At 37.0% G+C, this 22,364-nt stretch overlaps 1 protein-coding gene across 21 annotated transcripts in view; it reads left to right on the forward strand.

Moving 5' to 3' along the window:
* PLEKHA5 (pleckstrin homology domain containing A5) overlaps window positions 1–22,364 on the forward strand; it is a 169,475-nt gene that overhangs the window by 65,609 nt on the left and 81,502 nt on the right. Inside the window, exon 5 of one of the 21 annotated variants that reach the window (XR_010832306.1) lies at window positions 776–14,798. The exons of 19 other annotated variants lie outside the window; for them this stretch is intronic. The gene's annotated coding sequence lies outside the window, so the exon portion shown is untranslated. Of the gene's footprint in view, window positions 1–775; window positions 14,799–22,364 lie in introns of those variants that run through there. One more of the 21 variants, XM_048048608.2, reaches the window with a different exon arrangement.

The following is a 22,364-nucleotide window of genomic DNA, read 5'->3' on the forward strand; positions in this document are numbered from 1 at the left end:
AAGATGATTTAAGATCCACCTTTTAATTAAGCTTCATGAGTGTTCTGAGGTTTCAGTTGTGATATTACTGCCTAAAATACAGCTTATCACTGGATTGAAATTGGAGGTCTTAATTATTTAAAAAGCAAACACATTTTGGGGTTGGAGAGGGTTGCTTGTTTTATGCAACAATATGCACTTTATCATGTGGTGGTGCATATAGACCTAAAATACTGCTCTGGATAGAAGAGCTGAAATACAACGGGGAAAAACTGCTTGTCAGTAGGCTCCGTAAGCCTCACGGAAGTACTTGCTGCTAAACATTACCCCTGTTATGGTTCAGACTGACTGGATTCACAGGAGGAAGATTCCTAAACCTGTACGTTTCGTGGTCGTCCTGACACTCACGAAGGAAGGGAGGCAGGCCTGAGGTTGGTGTGTGTGGATCTGGAGGTGTTGGAGGCCGGGTCACTTGACCCTCTAATACAGAGTTCCCCAGGAAATGGTCTAAATGGATAGAAGATTTTTATGAAAGCCTGAGGATAATGCATTTAATTGAGGCCTTGCTGTGGCAAAAGGTTGTCAGAACCTGTCAGAAAACCTGCACTTTGGCTGCTAAAACAGGATGCTAGGCTGCAGTTGTTTGACAAATGATAGAAGAAGGACAGTAAGGGCTAACTGTGAACTTGTGTTGTACAAATATTACTGTGCTGACTTGTTTTTTTCAAAGCCTGTAATATATAAGTTTTTGCTCTTGTAACTAGAGTAGACAACTTCATAGTGTCGATACCTTCAGGTTCCGTTAGCCGTGAGTCTTGGAGATGTAGAAAATGTGAAGGATCCATACAGGTTCGCCACAGGAGAGTTTCCAGAGGAGCAGCTGACCTAGGAAACCTAAGACCTTCTAGGAATGGAATGAAGAGATGAGAAAGATGAAGATTTGTGGTCTTGGCTGCAGAGTAGGCAATGGGAATGGCAGTGTAAGAGGAACAGAGGTGTGAAAGGTAAGCATGTGCTGAGTCAGTGGCAATCAGCTGCCCTGGCAGTGTTCGTTTGTCAGTGCCCACATGGCAGGCTGGGGGACTTCTGCTTTGGATCACTGAAGGAGTTTGAACTTGATGAGGTTCTCCTGAGCCATCCCTTTGAAATAACAGTTAATGTTAAGCTATAAAAAATTGTGTTTTACAGATTGTAAGGGAACAGCAGTAGTCTCAAGGAAAGCAGAAATTTTTAAGTGTTAAACATCCCAAGTTATCTTTATAACCTGTATCTTGCCTGCTTTACTCTTCAAAATAATGTTTATCCTTTCCTTTGAATTAAATGCTGACTCTAGATAGTTCTCCAAAAAGAGGAATTCCTATAGTTATAACGGCTGTATTTGAGAGGGTGAATTGAGTACAAGGGCTGCTGATTGTATACCTTTATTTAGAATGCAACTAAATTCTGAATTGAAAACTAAAACAGCAGATTTATTCAGTTTCAAATCATGTTGTGATTTAGTTGTTTAACACAAGCCAGTCATCAGTAAGATTTTATTTTACTTCATTGTGGTTCAGTATATTTTAACTTGCAGTAAAATACTAGAGTACAAAGTTTAAGTTAAGTATGGCTCTGCTGCCCTTCAAATTTTCAGGAACTATAAGTTTCTGGAAGCATCTTCAAGGTGTCCATTCACATGACTGGAAATGTAGGACATATAATTCACCTTGTTCGTTTATTTGTTTTTTATTGTTTTTAGAAGAGGATAAAAAAAAAGTTTTTTGGCGCTTTTTCATTAGGAGGGCTGCGTAGTCTTAAGAACGTAGTAAAGTCACTTTGAAGCATTTAGAGGCAGTACCACTGATGAGATAATGTTTAAATAAACTTTGTACCACTTGAATTTTTTTGAATATCAGTGTTGGTACATAACTAAGGAAAAACATTAGCAAAGGATGTGGAAGTTAGGGACGTGGGGTGAAGGGGGATCTCTTGCATTCAAGCTGCCTTCCAGCTGTTTTTTGAGTGATTAAATCTTCGGGCCAGTGAAGGCTCTGTCTTATTTTGTTCAGGTTGTCTTCTAAATGAAAGATTTTAGTACAGCTGACATTTGAGCGTAGTCTGTTCATGTACCAGATGGAGAGCTGTGACAATTTTAGACTGAAGGTTGTGTGTAAAATCCTTGTCAGCATTCTGCACCAAGTCTTGACCCATTTTAGACAGTATGTTACAATCTGATACTTTCAAGAGAATGCCATTTTTTAGTTATTTTTCTTTATAGAGTGAAGGAAGGAATTGAGCTGTTTCACAAGCATGATCTAAATTTACTTTTCAAAAATGAAAAGAGCTGCACACCAGTATTCATTTAAACTAATTGGCTATGATGTCTGCATTGAGCGTGAGATTTTTATGGAAAAATAATAAAGGCTTTATTAGTTCTTCCTATATGTATGTAGTATAATTTGAGAAACAGTTTTATTAAAATGCAAATCTAAAATGTTTCTTGTCCCCCACAAGTTGCTTATTCTTTTTCATTTATTTTTTTTTCTTTTTATTCTTTGGCTGGCCTGTAACAACGGAGTACAAGAAAGGAGTTAGCTAACTCTTGTCTGAATGAACTGAGAATTGTCTCCGCCTTTTCAGTACATTGAGGTTTAAAGTTGGGTTTAGATACAGTCCTGTGAATTTTGGCAGACTTTATCCGTGAATTTCATAGATCATTGCTATTCAGTAGTGAATAGGTATTTGGTGGGGACTTCCATCAATAAAACATTAGAAAATAATATTATACGGGAGCTTTACATTTTCTGAAAGAAGACTTGTAGATTAAAACATTCTATTTGATAGGTCAGAAGTTCTTCAATCAGCCAAAAAAAAGCACAGGGAAGGGAAAAGTGGGGGGGGAGGGAGATGTATGGCACTCTTTCTCAAAATGCTACATAAATTTTAACTCTTTCAATGTGTTTTCAGGCAGTGCAACAAAAGTAATGGAAACATCTTTCACCTTATGTATGTGCATGCACCAGTATTTTTAAGGGAATGTGGAATACTAGTTTATGCTCCAGAGAACATCAACATTTGAAATATTTTTGATATTCAGTCTAATGCATGTTTCAGTACTGTGGTAGAGGAGACACTGGCTTAGTATTTAAATATCTCAGTGGCTTTAAGGATACTAGAATGACATTGGGTGTTCATGAAACAGATCTGAATTTAACGAAAGCATATGTCATATAGCAATTTACGTGTTTCTAAGCCAGTCACAGATTTGTTCTGCCAAACCACTATAATCAAAAGGAAGGGAGAGTTGGTTTTGGTGTACTTCAGGCTATTTGAAAGGGGCTTGAATGTAATTTATATTTTGTGTGATACATTCTTATCCAAAAGCCTTAATCCAGAAAGGTTTCCATGTCCTATAGTCTCCTATTTATATGGAAAAGCTTAATTAGTATTTCAGTATTTAAAGTTCATTCAGCAATCTTTCCTTCTGTATTTATATTTCAGATACTCCCTTTCTATCTTGTGTGTTTATATATAAGTGTGCAGATTTTTTCCAGGGAATTACATTGGCATCATACCATAACCATGCTGGCAGAGGATCCCTCATTTGCATGAAAGTTAACATATGGGCAATTGAATGAAGACATTTTAATCAGTGAAAACATGGTGTTTGGTGACAAAACTAAGGAACTGGTGGAATGACCCTGAAGCTTACATTGAATAGAATAATATTTGCTGTGCAGTCTTTAGAGGTCTTCTCTTGGCCAAATTAAATGTGAACCATGATTATGTTAAAACCAAAGAAACAAAATGCGTGCATCATGCTGTTTTAAACCCTGCCAATACTTTCTGACAAGCTGTGATATATGAAGCTGTATTCAGTATATGATGAAGCATTTTGAGGGGAAAAAGTGTTCTGAGAATCAAGGAATGTGAAAAGGTGATATTTCTGGAAACTAAAATAAGACATTGTATCTTCACTGGGAAATCTAGAATAGTTTTTTTCTTTGTTTTTCACTTTTTTGAGAAATAGTATGATCTTTTTTTCTTAAAAAAATCTAGTCTGAGACATCAAGGTTTTTGCATTGTAGCAGCAATGGGAAAGGCACAACTTGAACAGTGGCATTTTCTGTAATGCTGTTTTATCCCACATCACCCAGTACATTCATTTTCTGTATGAGGAAAAAAAAAAAACACACGTCATTTACTAGCCCTCACGTTGGGACTGTCAAAAACAAGTGCATTAGGGCTGCCTTTAAAAGTACCTCGAGGTGCTGTATGGTTACAGCCCTTACACACTCCCTGCGGAGGTAACTTCTGTTACCTTTCTGGTAGTCTGGCTGCTGCTCAGTAGGTGACAGCACTGCCAGCGTTAGGCAGGATTTGCCCAGAGGATGAGGGAAAGAGGTGGTGGTGACAATCACAGGAAACAGAGTGGTAGAATTTTGCCAGATCACTAAAATTATATCCTAAAATGCAACTTAAAGAATGAAGAAACATCTGTAAACAGGTAATTGGTCAAGAGGAAAAGCAAAACCAGCTACTGAATGGCTTACCCTTTGGAGTACTCCAGCCCTAAGCAGTTGAGACTTTTCTTAAATGGTTTTTAGGCCCAGTGATTTGAGTTTTGAAACTGGCACATGATAGATTTAGGCTGAATTTAGTTTCTGACTGCTTTAACAATCAGAATAGGTTGCTGTTATTCCCATGGCTTTCCATTACAGCATTAGTATCTTGCAGTTTCTGTTGCATTTAGTTGCTTTAAAGGTGGGGAGTATTGGGTATCATGGTATTACAAATTGGGAATGGAAACAGAGGTTTACTTAACCACAGTTGCATACGAAGTCTCATGAAGCAGAAAGTAAAGCCGAAGGGCATATCCCTGATGTAATTAGCCTGATGTGATCCCTGAGCGACTATCAGTGAAATATCTCAGGAACTGAAATGCATGTCAGTGCAAAGCTGCACCTGGCCCAACAGGAAGAAAAGCCAAATAGCCCCAGAGAAACTTTAGGCTGTAGTGTTTTTGTACTTCGGCTACTGGCTTTGTGTTACACCATGTAGAAATTACAGATTGCTTGCAGCTCTGGTTCTGGTATCTTTACATGTTGCTCACTCTAGGTCCTTGCTTCATCAGCTTGGGATCCTGACCTCTAAGGTATTCTCCTTCTCGTTCTGTTCTGTAGCGATTCTTGTTTGCAGCATATGTTCAGATTGATAATTTGGTCCATTGGATATTGTTTTTAATTTCTTTAACACTACTTAGCGTTGAAATCAAGCAAGCACGGTTTAGGGTTTTCTTTGTTTCAGCTGGTCTATTAACCAATGTTGAAGTCCCACAGATTGAGATATTTAATTTCTTCATTTTGCTGGTACGGTGACACAGCTATTAGACTAGCAGCTTGTCATCTGACAGTTACGTTGATGTTGAGACATTGACTGCACTCCTCTTCCTCATTTTCATAAACATTTCTGAAAACTTCTGTGCCTATGTAATGCTGGGGAAAAAAAAATGAGAACATTGTGAAAAAGCAGCAACACAAAAATCAAGGAAATAGAAACTAAGGAGTCACTGCAGTGTGAATGGATAGGAGGGGTGTGTATATGTATCTGTATATGGAAAGTCGAGCCAGTATTTAACATTATTTACCATCTTGTAGTATCTGTAACACTTAGTTTTTTCTAGACCTGAAAGTCTAGAATCTTTGGCTTCCCAGACTGTTTTTCATCTTCATAGTTTTATTTAAAAAGTTAAATGAAAATGGTAGAGCCATTTCCCTGAAAGACATTAGGAGAAAAATGTTACTAATAGATGTAAAATGTTTCCAACTGGTTCTCTGTGAAGTTTCGATAACTCTGTGGTGTTGAGGAAAAGCTTGTGATTTAGAAGATTGACCCCTTTTTCAGAGAAAAACATTTCAGTCTATCTACAAACAGGGTACTCCTTTTAAAAAAAAAAAAAGTTGGGCCTCTTGCACACATCAATAGCATTCTTACCGTTAAAAATCTGGACATTGTGACTGGTGAATATACTTCCAGTTCTCTAGATTTTCTCTTGTGGAACGAACATAAAAGTTTACTTGTTACTGTACTTCCTCGATTAATAATAATAATCAGTAAGACCCTGCTGCTCTTGATCTAGAAAGTAAATTAGGTGGAGACAAAAGATTTCTCTGCTGATTTTTTGTAGATTCTGTTTGCATCAGAGTCCTTATTTTGGAGGCAGAAATTATAATTTATTTGGCAAATCCCTTATAACAATACAGATGATTACCAATAATTCAATTTTTGTCAAAATATTAAAATGACATTTTCTGATAGGCAGTATTCACTTGTGTAGCTAATTATATGTATCACCAGAAATTATTCTGTGAAGATCTGAACTGTTCTGCATGTGCATCTTCATATAATTATTGGGAAAAAAATGTCTTTTCAGTCTTGGATATTGAATATTTGATATTTTCAACAAATCAAAATGACTGATATTTGATGTACCTCAATGGAATGCTCTTATGGAAACTGCCAGAGAGGCTACACAGACACTGTGCGCCAGTATGAACTCTTTCAAATTCCTTAAAAGAGTTGAAGAAAAATTCAAATGTAAAGCTGTTTCTCGTACTCTGGTCCTAATCTTCAAGGAAAGTCTGCACAATGCATTTGAAAGACAAGCAGAGTAATGAAATAGAGATCTATCAGATCTTAACAATCATGAATTTTGTGTTTTTACACTACATAATTTTCCTGTTCACTTCAGCTAATCCCCCCATTTTTGCACCTTCCCTTTAAGCTGGGGGGGAGAATAAGGTGATGAATAAATCTTGCTCTCCTGTACTGGGTGTTACCTCCTTTCCTTCTCAGGTGGTCTGATAAACATACCTAATTTCAACTCAAGATGATGATTTTCAGCTGGCATCAATCAGTGAGCACTGCTGCTTTTATTTCAAGTTTAAACAATGGCTTTTGCTTTGTAAGTTTACAACTCCTTTCCAGCTTTGTGACTAGGTGCAATAAAAGATGCTGATCCTTGTTCAAACCTTGCCTTGCTAGCTTCAGTCCTTCTTGTAGTAATGCTCACATCAACACCGAGATGATTGCTCCATACAGATTACATTCATTTTACTGACAGAACATACTCTTTCTAGATAGAGCATCCACAGCATTGCTTATTATTAACTGCCTACACACAAACATTTGCTTGGTTAGAAAATGGCATGACACTGTTCGTCAAGCCTTTTAGTAATACTTCAGTATGCCTGCCAGAATGGTACAGTGTTAATGTTACGGATACTGAAGTTGCGTTCCTCTGTTAAATTGCTGAATTTTCTGGTGATATTGAAGTTACTACACACATCTCAACAATCATGTTTTTCAGTGACTTTAGCTTCATTACATTGAATTCAGATTTTGAAGAGTAAGATCAAAAGTCACTTTTTGTAAACGTAAAATTTGAGGAAGTTGTTAGATGAGGCTAAATTACATATTAGTTGTCCCTGTTACAAGCCCAAAGTATCTGAACTTATGTAATTTTGCAGCCAAACTTTTGAGTATAGAAAAGCTACTTGCATAAATGTTTATTATATGTAATATATAGACTAAATGTCAGGATTCCTTTTTAAATTTTTCACTTCAGGTTTCAGAAATACTATTCTTACTATACTCACATTTAAAAACTAACAAAAAATTTGTGAAGCTTACTACAGGGGATACATCAGGATGCTGATAAGTGTAAGCAAGTGATATCTGTGTATAGCGGCAGCTTTCTGTGTCTAGTCATTTATGTGATTATTTTAACAGAAGATTGCTTCTAAGACTTCTATCAAGAGTGTTTTTCCCTGTAAAAATTAGCCTTTTTTCTTTATCATGACCTGAGGAAATTCTTGTCAAGTTTATATTTATATCAATTTTAAATTTGCTTTCATTATCAGCTACTTTGTATTTATCAGTTCCTAAAGCTTTTTTTTTTTTCATAAATAAGGGTTCAGGGCAAATGTTGATTTAGACTCTTCTGCATAGCTTTTGTAGGTCAAAATCTTTTTTTCTTTGAAGTACAGAATTTTGGGGTTTGGAGAACATTGAAGAGCAGCACTGTATGTAAAAGTGAAACTTCTTAATGGCTGCCTTCTTCTTTTCTTTTTTCTTTTTGTTTTCTTTTGCCACTGGGGGGAGCAGAAGGTTCTCACAAGCTTCAGGGAATGGAATAAGATTCAGCCCTTAGTGTTGGCTTGAGGGTTACTGTGGGCCATTCATGTCTGGCATATGCTTGAAAATCTGCTCTACACTGAAAAAGCCCTACATTCTTGCTTGATATTTTCTTTTTTTATTATATTATTTTTTTTCAGATAGTTGCTTTCCAAATTGGGATTGGATCACAAAGTATGCTTTACGAAAGGAAAGGAGGAAATTATGCTCTATATTACTGATATCAAGAATTGATTGTGGCTGGTGTAAGCTTTAGTAAAGTCCTAAAATTCTGCTCTGAAACTTTATTATAGCTGTACCTAATGTAAGTAACTACATTGCTCAGATTGGCATGCAGTTTGCTTTATTTAATAGAAGGTGCTACAGCTGAGCAATGTAGGTTTTTTTTATTTTAATTAATGTACACATGGCTGTTGTTTTAACAGCCATTTGCTCTAATCGTGGTCTTCCAGAAGTAAACCTGAAAGTACTCCTTCCATTCTCTAAAAGCACTGGAAGAGAGGAAACAGTTTGATTTTTTCATTGTTTCTTTTTATTTGCATAGAATCAAGGGCTATATACTTTTAGGGTACTATAAACATCTCGCTTCAGAAAGACTAATGCCTATAAGTGCTGCTTCTGTTTATTCCCAGACAGTTTTTTAAGTTTCTGTCAGTGTTTTATATACCAGTATATTTCAGAAAGTGTCCCACAGGCTTTTGGGGCCTTGCCTTCCCTGCTAAAACTGCTGAACTAATAATGTTCAAGCTACATCCTACTGCGTATCTTTAACCAGTTTGATGTTTAGGGCAGAGCTGGATGTTCCAGTTACAAGCCCAGATTAGGCTTTGCCTTTGGAAAAACTTGTTCTGTCTGTTCTGCCAACAGTCAAAACTCCTACTTCAAAATTCATTAATTTTGTTGTTCATGTTGTACAGAACTTAAATGAACCAAGCAGGACAAGGATAAAATGCTAGAACAACGCATCAGTGCTTTCAGGGATACATTTACAGCAGTTTAGAGGATATAGCCGGAATGGCAGAAGCCAGCCAGAAGGTCCTGGAGCACACCTGCTAGCTGGGCTTGGTTGCAACCAGGACTGCTGGTATCTTTTCCGTGGAGTTATTTATTGTTCTGCCTCTTCTTTTTAATTTTGATGAACATAAGCTCCCTCAAGGTCAGGTCCCTCCCCCTTGCTCTTTTTGTTTTTTAATATTGCATTCTGTTATAAATTATTTTCTGAATTGTGTTTGAAACAGCTATGGATTCTTAATTTGAGAACATAACCATTAAAAACCAACTGACCAGACAAAAACAGTTCAGCAACCTTTTATTCTTAGAACCCTGTAACATAAGCAATATTTTTATTTTATACACATGTAATGAAAAACAAAAACCAACAAGTATTGCGTTTTATTAAAGACTAGGGTTTTAATAGTCCATGTTGCTATGAATAACCAGACATTTGGAGCCGCTTGCTCAGCTGAGCTTAACTGTCATTTAAAAATAATTAGTAACTCTCGTGCATATTGTCTACACTTCATTAGTATCCTGACAACATGGATTACATTGTGTTACTCAGAAATTGCAATAGTCTGTTTCTTTAAGAGATTTTTTCATTAAGTAGAGCGACTTCTGTTTTTTTTTTTTAGGGGGGCACCATTACAATCCCTTCTTTTTAAAGAGTTTTGTGGTCTAATGCAGATGAGTAGCTTATGGTTTACTTTTTTTTTCCTGTGCAAGGAAATAGCTCATTGCTGCTTAGGCAAGTTACATGTGCAAGTCCATGGAACCAGGCAACGTGCATCTGAGGGTGAGCAGTGAGCTGGCAGATGCCATTGTGAGTGGTTTTTATCAGCTATGAAAGGTCTTGGGTTTTCGTGGATAAACCTGATGACAGGAAAAAGGCAAGCGTTACTGTTGTTTAAAAAAAAAAAACAAAACATAACAACAAGGAAGGGGATGCAGGGAACTAAAGACCAGTGAAGTTCACCTCTGTCCCTAGGAATATTATGGAGCAAATTCTCATAGAAACTATTTCTAGGCTTGTGAAGGACCTGGAGTTGAATAAAAACAACTGGCGTGGATTTGTCAAGGAAAAGTCATGCTTGACCAACCAGACTACCTTCTGTGATGACCCCCTCTTCAAGCGAGGGGAAACCAGTGAATGTCACTTAGACCTTTTTGATGTAGCCTCATGTGGTATCCTCATAGCCAGTGAGTTCATGGATAACCCTGGCCTTGGGAGAAGGGATCATGCCAGAGGGCACTGCAGCTACGGAGACACCTCAACAAACTGGAGGGTGAGCAAGCTGTGAGTCAGTGCCTTGATCCCATCTGCTGGGATGGTGAAGGCTAACCATATGTTGAGCTCCATTGGCCAGAGTGGTGATTGTCATCAGGTTATCACTTTCAAAGCTGTCTCTGGAGTACTGTGTGCAGTTTGGGTCCCAGCAGTATCAGAGAGAAACGTGTGAGTCTAGCACAAGAGCAGTAGGCCTCTGGTTATGGGTCCAGAGCATCTGATGTACAAGCAGCAGCTGAAGGCTTGTTCAGCAGAAGAGGAGGCTGAAACAGGGACGTAATTGCAGTCCTTTGCTACCTAAAGGAGCTTTGTGAAAGAGGCATTCTCCGCAGAAGTGTGTAAAGAAAGGACAAGAGGCAGTGGTCATGAATTGAAATGAAGTACATTCTAAACAGTTAAAATAAATCACAAAGCTATTGAGCACAGAGAGGCTGTGGAATCATCATTCTTGAAGATTTTTGAAACTCAGCTCAACACGGGCTTGTGCAACCTGATCTGATTTAAATTTAGCTCTGAGCATGAGATCGAACTTGATGACCTCCAGGGGTCTTGTCCAACTTGAGTTTTTGTACATCTTATTTATATGGAATACCTTTTGACTTAAGGTTTTTATGTAACATAGCACTTGTCTTATGGATCGTCTCAGAATAGTCCATTACAGTCATCAGAAGCACATTCCTTAAACCAGACTAGACCTTAATAACAACATGAACATACAACCCTAAATCCAGTGGAAAATACAGGCAAGGTTGCCATGAGGTCATCTGTACGTATGTGCCTAGAGCAAATTTATTTTCCCCCTGCTTCTTTGACACAGTTATGTTATTTTGTCTTTATATTCGCCTGACTGGAGAATAAAATACTTTTTCTCTTTAGTTGAATGTATCAAGGTAGGCTTACTGGAACAGTCCATAACCCTCTGGAGTAGTATGTTCAACAGTGACAAATTGTGGCTAGTTGCCCTCCTCTGGTTTAGATTTTTAGGGACTTGCATTTTTATGATATTAAGCTACTTGTTTAAAATTTAAAATGATTCAGCACTGGATGCTATCTCAGTTTGCAGGCTGTTCGGGAGTGGAGAGCTAGTTTTTTTTGCTTTGAAGTTTTGTTTTGTTGTTGTTGTTGTTCGTTTGTTTTTTACTGAACCAGAAAACTGAAAAATAGCGAAAAGCTGATGTAATTCAATACTAAGTTCTTCTCATTCAAAATTAGGCCTTACTGGTACCACGGTAAGGTACCATTTCTTAGTAGGAATTAACCGGGTAGTTCTCTCTTTCAGCTGCCTTAGTCCTGCTTGCCTGTGTCTCCAAACATCATATGCTAATACTTTATCAAATCGTACTCTGAAATCAGGGCTGGAGGCTATTAATGAAAGGCAGATTTTTTTTCTGGAAATAGCACAGATCTTACGAAGAGAGGCATTAATGTCTTGGAACTAACAGGATTAATTGTTTCTATGAATCTTATCATATGCTAACAAAAAAGGAGGAAAAGATTGACAACTTAATTTTGAGCAGAGGATTAATTTTATACATGAAACATAGTAGCAGGTGAGAGAGGGAAACATAGTCGCTGTAGTATTGACCACTTAACCTGTGATTGATGGTAAAACTGGTGGATTTCTGGAATGTTATTTTTTGGCTTTAAATCTCATATTCCAAACCTTTCCCAAAACACTTTTGCTCAGGTTTTGAACTACCAAATTTGACCATTCCAAGCGTGACAGATATGAGAAATTGTTTCAAAATAAGTCACTTGCCTTAAAGGCGAGATTTTGAAGTTAACCTCTTTGTTAATGATCCTAACAATCTCATTAATGAGACCAACTTAATTAAAAAAAAAAGTAACATTTCTTGGACAAGTCGTATCTACTTTTTCTAACTCCATTATTTACCTTTTCTAGTGTTTATTCGTGCAGCTCTGAATCCCCTTTATATAGCCCTGTCCCACCTCAGATGGTCCACTGGGTCAGATGAGGCATATTCCTGCAATCTTCTCTCTAGAGTTCATACTTACACTGGTAAACTTTTATTTTTGTTCCAGTTTAAACTAATAGTTAGAATTAATTGGCATAGGTATGTTACGTAATCATATTCTGATTTTGCTGTCTTTCAGCCTTTTCAGGTTGTGGATCCTTTAGGAAAGGGAGAAAAAAAATCAGGAAATGCAGACTTCTGCATGTTTTACCACGGAAGTAGACACAGGACACAAGGGCATAGAGATTTCAGGTTAGAAGCAACTGCAAACATACTGGATGCTGTTCTCAGTGATTGTCTCCTCTTGTCTATTTTGTAACAGATACTTTGTTGTTTCAGGGTATGACCTTACATTTGTGCTCCTGAATCTTGTTCCATTTTCATTCTTCTTCTTCTGGGTTATTCATTTCTTTTCACGTGAAACTCATCTATTTCTCATATTTTATCAAAGCTCATATGTCTGATGCCCCCTGGCTTTATGTCACCAGCAGAATTCATATGCCTTTCCTTTAGTTACTAATGAAAATACTAATTTTAAGTTATCCCTCTGAAGAGGATTGCATTCTGGCAGTAGTCCTGTGTGCATCAGTTGGTTCCTGTTTTTGCACTTGGCTTCCTCTCTTGAACCAGTTTCATCCCTGCCTCAGTGGCTATCTGCGTGCATTATCTCCTTTAGTTCACTCTGCCTCTCAGTTCCTAGGATTGACACTGTTCACTTTGAAAAATGGGATAGAGTGTTATTCAGTTCTTGGACTCTGTCTTGGCTAGCTCTCCTTTGAACCCTTTTCTGTCTGCATACCAGTTCTTTTACAAATATTTTCTTTCACAAAATATTTTTAGTATCTAGATCTAGTTGCAACTTCTTCAATTCAGAGGTCTGTGTTTTCTTTTTGGTTTGTTCTTCTATCCTTTCCCTAGAATTTCTCACCTTACTCATGTTGCATTATTTTGTTTTTAAATGAGTGATTTATCCTGCTGAATTTAGAATCTTTCTTTTGGGAGGTCCATTTCTTCATGGATCACAGATAATTTACTCATGTCAAATAATTTCTGGTCTTTTCTGTACTGAGAGGCCTGCACTGCCCTCAGTTTAGCTGACTGAAAGCAGTGCTTAACAGCATAATACTGTTGATTCTTAACCAAACCTAAATATGATATTGTTATTTCAGGGCTGCTTAAAATCTGTGGGCTGCCATATTTAAAATGTACTACATGAATTTGAAGCTATTCAGGAAGATAATCGTTCGTAGTTCAGACTTCAATAAGATCTCTGTCCATATCCAAGTCTAAGTTTGGGGGGTTGTAGAAGACCCCAGCTGTCCACACAGCTGAAACTCTAGTGTTTTGTTCTTGCTTTTTGTTGTTATTTTTGTGAAAGTACATTTGGCATGAATAAGTGACATGGTATGCAATTCATCTCCTTTTTTATTTAATTTGTTGTAGTAGATTATTAGTCCATATTTTTCTTTCCTCTGTAAAAATTTTCTTCAGCACCTCTGTTCTGGTTGTTCCTTTTCTTTCCGTGGTGTTCCTCATGGTGTATATAGCCTCACAGCCTGCATTAATAGTTTGGAAGCATTCATTTTGGTATCAAAGTTCCTGACCTTAGCATAGGAGGATTACTTTCTGCTGATCTTTTCATCCAGTTTCCTAGTGGAATTAGGCAAGTGCTTTCTGAGGATGGTGAGTGCTCCAAGGTACTCTGTTTGACCGGCAGATAGAGGGGTGAGGGCTGGGGAAGGAGAAGGTGAAGAAAATGAGAAAGGTGGCCCAGCTGTGGGCTACTAAGCAGAGTCAAGAACTTCTTAGCTAGATTAGCTGGAGCCCCACAGAAAGATGTCTTGTGCTCTGGGACATGGTCCCTGTACTAGTGTTTCCTCCTCCTCCTCCAGCTCGTGAAGTGTCATTCCTCTATTTTATGAATATACAACAGACAGACTTTTCAGGGTGAAGGTAAATGAGAAGAACATATTTGAATAACGTTGCCAACATCTGTTCTTTTTCACTTTTTCTGGCTAACCCACATTTTGTCTAACCCAAGACACGCTCCTAAAAAATCTTTGCTATTAGCTTCTGTTGGAATTTAATGCTGTTGTTAAATATGTTGTCTTCCATCACTTAGAAGCAGGGATTTTATTGGTAGATGGGAGTTGATAATTTGGGGCTGCAGCAACATTTCAGAAGTATGTGACATCACTCCAGTATCAGCTTTCTCTGGAGGCTAGCAATCCTGACAGTTAAGTTGCTTTTTCTCTGGGTCAGGGCTGTGCAGTACTCATTGGGGAGCAGCTTCGGATAGGAAAGGGCTGTACCTCACATCTTGGTGTGCATTTTGTTGTTTGCGTGTCAAGCTTTTAGTAAAGATTGAATTTCATTGGAGACTGGTGAGTAATTCTTATTCTTTGATGTACATTTTAACAACTGTGGTTTGGTTGGTTTTTTAGACATAAAACATTTTTTCCTTCTTTGGAAAAACAAATTTTTCAAATGCAGTATTCAATAATTCACAATATATGCAAAGTAACACAGTATTTATAACATTCAAAGTTAAGATTTTAAATAGAAGCCTAATTTTATGTAGAAATTGTGTTCACTAATTTATTACTTTCTGTGTATATCTTCCAAGATTTTTATTCATATGTAATCTAGTAGATGTGCTCTTGTTTGAGAGATTGAATGTAGCAAGAATTATTTGAGCTTTTTTAATTAGCTTGCAACACTGAGTGGAAATACTCTCAAAATAGAAACGTGAAGTTGCCTTATAAGCTGTATGTTAAAATAAGGTAATTTTAATAGTTGACCATCTTACAAATGTTATCTTGGGGGTTGTGTATGTGTGTAGGGGGGGACCAAATGGAAAAACAGATGCACTTCCAGTGTGTATATGTATCTGTATCATCTGCCTGGATGTATGTTAATTTCTCTATGAATGTCGTATATTGAGCTGCAAAATCTGTCGGCCTAAAAATTGGGATGGGGAGGGGAGGACGACAACACAGAACTGTATCCATTTACAGCTTAAGTTTTAAATAACTGAAATACACTGTAGTTTCCACTTCAAGGTAACTGTTTTCTCATTGCAGAATAAATATAAAATACGTGTCCTCTTTTCTCCTCCCTAGCAATTAAAAGCCTAGTTATAAAAGTGCTGCAGTATTACTGCATTTAGAAATCTTGGCAGATTCTGATTTTTAAAGGTTTGTCTTCTAACATGTGGATAATCTTCCATATTAGAGTTAGAAAATTACAGCCCCTCTGTCTGCAGAGAGGTATTTTAAAAGAGAAAGCCAGGGTTTTGCTGTGTCACTTTGGTGATTTTCGTTTTGTTTTAAGGTCTTGATGGATGAATACATGCAAAAGCATCTTTTTCATCTGTTTGAAGATTCTGGGAGTAGTGAAACTCATCTTGGTAGAAGTTAGATATTGATTTCCATCAGGAAATCATTTCCAGATTGAATTTAGATGGGCTGAATCAGAGCTTTATGTAGCTCCGTGGATATAATGCGTTAGCCTATGCTCAAGATAATGTCTTTAATGCATCAGCTGACAATTTTTATGATACAGTACTGTGATGATATTATATTGCAGATACAGAATTGATATATTTAGTATTTATGATACTTGGCAGATTACTATTAGCATAAAAGTTCGCTTGTAGCTGAGCCTTAATGTAGATGGTTGGCTTCCAACACAGAAGTGAAAGTGATAATAGTGGTAAATGCTTTTTAAATACTTTTAAAATATATTGCTACAAATATACCTATTTATTATGTCGTTATAGTATTCAAAAATATTTTAATGTTTATTTTTAATGAGATTTTTAGGATACCTACTTTGCTCTTTTTTAAGCTGAATGAGTTTTTATTGCCAATTTGTTTGTTTAGTGTAATTTGGGCTTAGCTGAAACAGGCTTTTATAGGCAGTTATGTCAGCTTCTGACTGTCTTCAGAAATGTTTAAAGTGTGCTTTTCGATACATGTGAACCCTCTTGAATGTTCTATTAACAAGTGGAAAAGGGTAGAGAAGTTGTACACAAATCAGTTGTTTGTAGATTTATAGGTTAGGAGTTGTATGAGTCATATGACACAAATGGCTGTTTTCTTGTTCGGTTGACTGGGATATAAGAATGTGTGTAAACTTCTAATTTTCAGCTTCTCTTTTACCAAAATAAAACATGCAGCTGTACTTCTAGATGAATCAGGATCACTTGCTCAAATCCTTTCCAGGGGATTTTTTATGATACAGTAGTGTAACGTGCTTAAATCCTTTCTGAGGGTGTAAAGAACATGGAATGAGAGGCCTTTCTTAAATGTAGGTCTACGGATATTTATTACATTGGTTAGTTTTATCACGTAGTTGTTAATATGAAACTCTGGTTTTGTTGGTTGTCTGAATAGCACCATAGCGAGTCTGAGTTACTGCTGTGATACTGGGAGTTTTCCAGTTACTTTTTCTTTCCTATAGGAGTAATAGTCTTGCTCACAAGTTTCCCATCCTCTTGAAGGATTAGGTTTCTGTTTCTGTTTTTTAAAGGGGAGAAGAACACAGTTTAAATATGAGTGAGCGTTTTTAAGTCTTAAAGTACATCTTGACTGAAATGTGTGGCTAACTAATGAGCTAAAAGAGAGGAATATGTTGGTGTATTTTAAAAGTATACATCACCTAGCCAAGTGATGGAAAGACACTTCCAGCTTAGCTTCCGAACTGAGACAGTTTTATAGGTCTTATTTTTTTCTGTGGTGGTTTGTTTTGTTTGTTATTTTTTTGTTGTTTCTGTTTTTTAGTGCCAAAAAATGGGGAGTGGCACTTGAATAAGCTTATTTTGCTATTTGAAACTGCTATTTTATCTAAATAATAGGTTCTCTAAATAAGCATGAACTGTGGACGTTCATTGCAACGTGCTTTTTCCCTTAACTGGCTTTAGAAACAAACTTCAGTCATGAAAAGAGTGAAAGCTATCATACTACCAGAAGTTTTCAACAATTTACAAGTGTGGTGTTTATTTGGAGCAGGGGGGAGAGTCGAGGCAGGGAGAGACAAATTTCTGATTTCATCTGAACAGTGAAATAGTTTAGAGCAATGATCATTAAACAAATTCTTTACCTCAAAATATCTTCTGCCTAATGAGGAGAAGTATGAACAGCATTCAAGTATAACCACTTGTTCACACTTATTCTTGTTAAAGCTGATGATTTTATTTCTTGATGTTAATGCCTTACTTGATTTTTCTCATACATTGATGTGTAACCTTTCCACTTTATGAAGAAAATGTTTGTTTATATAAAATACATGTAATGGGATCTGACTTTTAACTTAGCTTTAAATCATGAAAAATGATTTTTCAATCAATATTTTTCATGGTTGGAACTGTCTAAATAAAAGAGAAATTAAGTTCTGTCTGAGGTTGGTAGCTGATTTTGGCTTGTGCATTTTATGCCCCTTTAAAATGTATAAAGTATGTATATAAAAAAATGTATAAAATGTATAAAGTGTGTTAATTTTTTTAATTTGGATGTTTTTGCCTCAATTATCCCAAATGTCGTAGCTAATTTTCTCTGTTTATAGGAGAAGGTTTGGTGGTGGTCTGGGAAATAAAAGTTTTTTAATTATTTTATATTAAAGATTTGATGCTGTTGGCTCTTAACTTTTGTACAAATAGCATCTTTGTTTTATTCAAGCTAAAAGATAATAAAAACAAAGCCATATTGAGTGGTCTGACAAAAGTTCCTTCCTTGTCAATTTTAATTTTTTCTGATTTTTGAGTTACTAATGTTTTAGAAGTCCTGGAGCCTACAAAGATTTATTTATCAGAAACTCAAGAACAAAGCTGTCAGTCCAATACTCAAACAGCTTCTTAAGTTCCCCATATGTTCTTGAAGAACAAAAATGGAAGTACTCCTCCTTACATGCAATGCTATTAGGACAAAACTTGGGTGAAATTGAAAATGTACTTCAGTACATAGTACTGAAATAAATCTGGCTTTAGTCTCTTTATTTCCTTTCCAGGGCTATTCAGGTATTGGGTGGGGAGGGAACACATTTCCCTCAGGGCCTACCAAGGAGGGAAGGGATATGAAGAGGGGAGACCACACCAAGCTTTTTGCTGACTCTTGCTGGCTTGGCAGAGTGTTTTCAGACTCCTTGCCCTGGGTAGCTAGGGAACATCAGCAAATTGAGTGTTATCACATCCTGCAGTTAACAGACATCTGGAAACTTCCCAGCCAAAGTCAGTAGTACAGCCAAACTTTCTCTACATTCATCCTCTGTTGGAAGAGTTATTCAAGTGGCATTTCGTCTTCATCATCAAGACTTACTCTTATGCCCATTTCTCATGCAAAATAAGAAATAGCTGGTGAATTGTCTTCCCACGCCCCTCACCCCTTCCAACGTTAAAATTCCTGACCCTTGCTTTATGAGACTCAACCAGGATAGGACGCTTAGTAATGCTCATAAATAGTAGTTAAGTCTGAGTGAAGACCTCAACCTTACGGAGCTTCTGTCTTTAAAGTAGGTGTCATTTTGTGATCTGTTGATGCTTACTGAATGGTCAGTTCTAAACACGATATATAAGGATTCTCAAAGGCTGTCTTCATTCTGATTCTTTTTATTTTGATGTGCACTGTTAAGGTGTAACAGTAATGTACATAAAGCTGTAGGCAGTAGCCTGTTTTAGATATTTCATCACTGTGTTGATGAGAGCAGCCATACACAATAAAATGCTGATAAGGAGTTAAAGCTGGTCTGCAATACCTGATCTTCCCTGTGCCCAAATCTTTGTTGGATGCAATGGCAATATGAGTTTAAAACAAGCAAGTGAACAATACTCTTTTCTTTTTGTGATGATATTGTGTGACTTGAAGCCCACAGGCTATATGTATATATATACACCTTTAAAAACACAAAATTTCGTAGCAAGTAGAAGGGCTGGATTCCAGTAAAGAATGCTGGGACTTTGATACTGGAAGAAAACCATTTCAAAACAGTTTTATGTCAGAAGGCACATAACACGTAAAACGGAGTGGCTGGAGATCTGGAAAAAAACACAATAAAAAATTCTGCATGGCATAAATTGCTTTATAGATCTGTAATATCTCTAAGAATGTTTCCACAATCAGCAACCTATAAGGTGAGAGATACTGTAAAACATCATTCTTTACAAATACTTACATATTTTATAGTCTTGAACTGTAGCCTAAAATCTGCTTTTCTGGTATTTTCTGGTAGAATGTCTGTGTAATCTGGAAAGAAAAAAATTGAGGGAAGGAGTTTTCACTTCTGGGCTTCTCATGAAAAATCACTGCCTCACAAATCTCTTCCTTATGTTCATGTTTTCTAGTGGTAAAAGGAGAAATGAGTAATACTCCATATGGTAAATTGCAGTTAATTTATATTCTTGAATATGATACACTAGTCCTTTAAAATTCATTCTAAAGCCAGCTTCAACATACAAAAAAGTAAAATAAGTTCTTAAGTGAATAGAAGATGGTGTTCCCACCAGTATGGAGCGTGGTACTGGCTTTTGTCATTTAAAAATCCCACTGACATTACTTTGACATTGAGTGTGACCTATGCCATCCAAGTGTCGCATTTTCCCTTACATCTTGCTCACCATTGGAACGAAGTGGTTTTTCTTTTTTACGTAAAGTGTTTCTTCATGGAAGGAGGATCTTCACTAGAATGGTTTCCATTGTTGCAGTTACACTGTTAGAAACAGGACAGATGAACTACTCTGACATTAAAAACATCACTCTTGCTGTCTTGATGCTGAGGATATAGCTGAGCCAATGCAATCATCAGCTGTTGTCAGAAGGACGCTTCCATCTCCCTCGCTACACCATGTCGGGTGCTGCAGGAAGGTTAGTGCTAGGAACAATTATTCATTTTCAGTGGCATGAGCTGGATCACGGTGTGACTGTGTGAGCACTGGTGCTGGCACAAGAGCAAAGAGTGGAGTGGGCTTGTCATTTTGGAACAGCCATTTTCTCAGTGCAGCTGGTGGAGGATAGCCCTGAGAGCTGTCTTTCAGTGGAAGACATGGACCTGTACAGAGCATATCTGCACAGATGACAGCTGTCTCGGTTGGCCAGGCACACAGACTCCCAATGAACAGCCGTGTACCTGCATTATTGTAGCCCTGAGGCTGAGCTTGATAGCCTGTGCTGCTTCTATCCCAGTTACAAGTAGGGGGCTGTATTTTTATGTAATACCAAATACTTCATTGTTAGAGCTGCCCCTGTATTATATTCATTTCAGTGGTCTGTCGCAGGTTTGTCTGTGCACTTCATGTCAGAAAGTTTTAGCTCTTGGGGTTAAGACTCAAGAAGTCATCACTGAGGCTGTTTAGCATTTTATTACTCAGTATGTGGGAGAGCATCCTACCAGAGTTGTCCAAAGATGGCTTGCGTGTGGACTTTGAATGGCATGCCACAATTCCAGAAGCTTGGAGTCTCGCAGCAGCTTGAAGAAACCATCTGTGAAAGAAAACAGCTTCCAGCTTCTAGCTCCCACTGAGGCAGAAACTTAATATATATAAAAAAAGGTGCTGGCAAGGTCATTAGTGGCATTGTGTCTGTTGAGAAGGAAGTATTTGTCCCACAGTTTTTTCTGTTGCTGTAGTTGGCCTATAATTATAAGAGAGAGACATTTCAGTGTGCCATTCTATGAAGAGCTTCATGTTCCTAGGGCAGTAATAGTTATTAATAAAAACTAAATGTTATTTCAGTTGTTGTGTTGTGGGATAAGGACGCAGTTGTGAAGGTCTGGATGTAAAATTAAGACACTGAATTGTAATATTCTTTTGCCATGTATGTTTCTTGCATAGCCATCAAAACTGCTAACATTTCGTTTTGTAAATAAGCTAGAGTCATTCCTTTGTATTTATAAAGGAAATGGGTAATGCAGAACAATCTGTGTCAGTGTTGAAACCGAAGATGTGAAAATACAAGGGGAGAGAGCCAATAAATGCTTTTTTTGTGTGTGATTTTCCAAAATTTTAGAGCTAATAGTTTGATTATTTAAGACCAACTGGCATCAAATGGGTTGATAGTCTGCATTTAAGCACTGAGTGGTGGATGCAAACTCTTAATCAGAGGGAGTGCTGAAACTTCATCTGATAAATTGAATAACGATGTAACCTATTACCTGAAAGACCCTCTTTTTATTGTACTTGCTTTGGCCAGTTGAGCTTTTAAAGTACCTGACTAGATGCATTGAAACACAGAAGTAATTCTAAGCAGTAGATCAATTTTTTCATGTAATGCAGACATTTCCTAGAAGAAAATAAGTAGTTCATTTCTTTTCAGTCATCACAGAACATACTTCATTTCATTTATTTCTTTAAAAAAAAAAAAAGCTGAATTGTTTTCATCTACAGAAGAATGTATATTATAGTTACCCTTCATCTATTCCATTTCCTTATCTAAAAATGAATAACGGTGCTGCTGAAGTTTTCATAAACTTAGCACCAAGATGGGAAAAAGCATCTAAAATACCACGGAAAGGAAAACAGTTCTTAATCTTGTGTTCAGGTTGACTTGTGTTTTTTTCCCCCCTGTTTGTAGTAGTCTGGTTCTAAAATAACTGCATTGTATCATAACCATTTCTAACATGAAAAAATCTATATATGGGAGCATCCCTTTTTCTTTCTTAGTATTCTTTTTTAATTAAGTTTGCGTTTTTGAGTTCTTTAAGGGAAGATTTGTGAAAGATGTAAAACATCTAGAATCTTTTAAGAGTCGTGGGAAGATATTGATAACATAATCATTTTCTGCTTGCGTTCTGAACTAACAGACAGTTACTCAAGTATCTGGGACTCCTGACGCTTGAGCTGATGCATAGAGTAACTGGTCAAGAGAAAGCATACCAAAACTAGATTTGAAGGAAGACTTGATCTTTTGCATTTTGGATGTGAATCGAACTAATCACCTGCTACCTAGCTTTGCAGAGTTTCC

The sequence above is a fragment of the Anser cygnoides genome, chromosome 1 (genome assembly GCF_040182565.1).
Source record: "Anser cygnoides isolate HZ-2024a breed goose chromosome 1, Taihu_goose_T2T_genome, whole genome shotgun sequence".
NCBI lineage: Eukaryota > Metazoa > Chordata > Aves > Anseriformes > Anatidae > Anser > Anser cygnoides.